This window comes from Acyrthosiphon pisum, chromosome A2 (assembly GCF_005508785.2).
Source record: "Acyrthosiphon pisum isolate AL4f chromosome A2, pea_aphid_22Mar2018_4r6ur, whole genome shotgun sequence".
Classification (NCBI taxonomy): domain Eukaryota; kingdom Metazoa; phylum Arthropoda; class Insecta; order Hemiptera; family Aphididae; genus Acyrthosiphon; species Acyrthosiphon pisum.
The window spans coordinates 81,913,463-81,917,116 of NC_042495.1; the positions used below are offsets into that span (position 1 = coordinate 81,913,463).

At 27.1% G+C, this 3,654-nt stretch overlaps 1 protein-coding gene across 2 annotated transcripts in view; it reads left to right on the top strand.

The window, feature by feature from the left end:
• Positions 1 to 2,416: 2,416 nt before the first annotated feature.
• The window catches only part of LOC100574232 (limbic system-associated membrane protein-like), a 267,946-nt gene continuing 266,708 nt past the window's right edge, over positions 2,417 to 3,654 (top strand). For both annotated transcript variants that reach the window (XM_029490365.1, XM_029490364.1), the window contains exon 1: positions 2,417 to 2,630. The gene's annotated coding sequence lies outside the window, so the exon portion shown is untranslated. The remainder of the gene's footprint in view (positions 2,631 to 3,654) is intronic.

Below are 3,654 nucleotides of genomic sequence, written 5' to 3' on the forward strand. Positions count from 1 at the left end.
TGCACAGAAAAACATGCGCAGGACGAATTTCGTTCGTCCGTCACCGTAATGAACGGCTTTTACGTTTAACCATGGTTATACCCAGTCCGTTCCATCACTGCGACGGGTTCCCGCGGTGCAGTCTAAACGAGAGCCTGCACTGCCACATCCGGTTCGGCTGGGTATTTTTGACGAAACGTGCCACATCGATAAGATCTTGACTTCTGCAGAAGCAGGCGCCATCGGACACGAACCAAAAGCACAGATTTTGAGAGGCGTTGGGAGTACAATAATTTTGTTACCTAAATCATAAAATATACAATATAGTTGGTAGGTTTACTAAATTAAAAATATTATAATAATTATATATTGTTTTTAAATACAGAATAATTTCCGAAACATTTTTTGAAAGATGGAAACAAGAAATTAATTTTTATTTTAAATGCGATTATTATAAAGTATTATTTTTTGAATAACATTATCTATATTTTTCCTGTTTAAGTTAAAATAAAAAGTTGTGGTATTTTATTTATATTTTATAATAATAATATTATTATTTTTGATTGTTAATTTATCATCCAATTATAATGGAATATTTTTGACATGATGTATATATTTTATGTACACTTCAAAGCTTATTTGAATTACTATAATGATAAGAAAATATACCTACTAAACTTATACCTACATTTGAAAATTTTAAATGCAATTCAATTAACAAAGCCTTTGAAAAATAAATATCATGTTATATTAATATAATGTATTTTAAATACCTATCATAATAATATAGTCATTTATTATCATGATGTTATACTGTAATAGTGTTATACCATTTATACCAAAATTATACTATATAATATATTTATAGTTTCATTTCATAATAATAATATTCATAACTACATTTAGTAATTGTAAGAACAAAATATAATCAATTACTATTGTTTATCAGTGTATTTTAAGTTTTTTTTTTCTGTTTAAATTAGTTTCACTGCGTATAACAATATTTTTATTGGAGTTTATAGTAGAACAAAATGTCTAGATAATTATTGGTTTTTTGACAATGAAAATATTTTAAATCTTTCACATTTTTTTAATTTTGTATACTTACTCAATAAAACATAAGTTTTATGAAGATTGAATTCAGCACTGTTCTAAAAATCTAAAATAACCTCTGATTTATCACAGTATACCATTCATACAGTTTTGTAATTTGAGGAATATTTAAATAATTATGATTAATTTTATCCGTATTGTAACAACTAACATTTCAAAAAAATATATAAATGCGTTTTCACTTTTAAAAAGTATGAATTAGTTTTTTATCGTTTGATTTATAATGTATGTTTCTCGGAAATTAAGAATTGAAAGTTTAATAAGATATTCCTTGATGTATATTCCTTATATCTTTAAATATCCTTGAAATCTCGCACGTTATTATTTTTTTCTTTAAATAATAAAATAAAATGTGACTTGTACTTCGTAAAATCAATTTTCTTTGAAATAAATATTTGAATTTTAAATAAATAAATCTGTATAAATCAATTTAAAATTTAAAAAATATTTTATGTTCGGTTCCAATCCTCAACTTTTTAAAAATATTGTCACACTTAGATAGGTATACATATTTATTTTTATCTTAAGTGTTCATACAATTATTATTTGTATACGGGGCGTACTTATAAAATAAGATTTAGATGTAAAAGATCAAAAAATATTATCACTATTTATCAGTAATATATTAATACAACTCTTATAATGAAAAACGTTAGATAAATACGATTTGAACGAAAAAAGCATTGATGCGTGCTGTAGCTGTACACACGTATATACCAAGTGATGTCGAGGAAGCAGCTAGGGGTCGTATCGGCAGTGGGTGCGATATCGGCTATCGGGTGTGTTTGGTTTATTTTTATCGGAGAATTAACCAAAATAAAAGCACCCAGCAGATGTTACGTACGTCGGCGGAGAGATGAAGGGGTGCAGGCGACACCGAGTAAAATACAACAGTCAAACAAGTGATTGTATAATAAATATACTCGATTTTTTTTTTATCGAGACCTACATCAGCAGCTACCTATAGTTGTTGAGGAGTACCCACGGAAAATCGTATGGAGAATTTTAAATAATGATACGTTAAGCATTGAATTCAAATTATAACGTACGGATATTAATTCACTTAGAATTTTTTTTTCGTAGGGCATATAGGTAATGCGTATTCATATTAATATTACGATACAGATTATTTTTTAAATATTTTTATTACATTATACATAGCTACTCACATTGTCTTAACGAAAACGTTAACAATTTGAAATATCCACTCATAAATACTTTGTGTAAACATAATATGTATTTATTTTTTTTTTGTAAAAGACATGCGCCGGATGCAAGCGTTTTGGCGTCCGAACCGCGACAGATTTTGAATTTAGTACACCGTCTGCTCTTCTACGGTTAAGCACGCGTATCGTCGTTCAGCCGTCTCGCGTTTTTTCCATCGCGTGTGATATTCGCATTTATTATTTCAATAAACAATTGTTTAGTGAAGAAGACTTAAATAATAAATGGCTTAAACGTACTTTTTTTTTTTTTTACCTTCGTTCGATTTGTGCATAAAGACTTCAAATCTCTGGATTATAGTTCATATTGCCGAGGTAAAAACATTTTTATATTTCTTAGTGTTCTATAAAATATTATGTCAAATTATTGTAGAGTTAATGCTGCATGTTTAATATTAATGATAATCGTAAATGTATAAGTATTATAAATAATACCTGTTATAAAAAAAGTTTCAATTATTGATATCCATTTGAAAATTAAACGTAAACTATTAGATAAATTAACTACTAATAGTATAAGTTACTACCTATAGTATAAGTTTTATTTGATTAAAATGACATACTTTAAATAGTAGTGTAGTTTTTTATGGATGGGCAACAATTTTATTATATAACAGCTAAACGTGCATTACAATTTAAAATAAACTTATAGTTTTGTAAATATTGTGTATAATTTTACAACGATGTGTGTGTGTGTGTTTTCTTTTCTTTTTATATTTTTGATTTTTGTGTATGTCATATTACCTTTTGGAACACTTTGAGTTTGATGGTTTCTGGTGTCAAATTGCATCGGGTTTGTACTTTGTAGAGGGTGGGGGTTGTTGTTGTATTAATTAAAATAATAATAATTTGTGTAGAACTTTTAAATATTTATAAAATATTCATATTAACCAGTAACACACAAAAGCTTTTTTTACAGGGGGTTGTGTTAATAATAGTATTACCAAAATTACATATACTGTTGATATTACAGATGTGATGAGAGGGATTTTGTTAAAATACATTTTCATAAAAGAAGACATTTCGGGGTAGTGATCCTTTAACCCCATCCCCCCGTGTATATCATTATATTAACATTTACTAGAAACGATGTAAACTTAAAAATATTTTGAACTTGATTCTGATATTTATACTAACATTTGAAATTTAATACTTTTTAATTTTATTCGATTGAGGTTTGATGCAATTTTTATTTTTGAATAAACAATCTTAAAAAGGTGGGTAATTGGATATCGCTCTGCTGTACAGTAGGTTACAAGTGGGTCACTGTATAATGGATAGTATTAAATTTGAATTCAATGATATAAAATCACTGTATAAGAAAAACGATTCTGAGCGG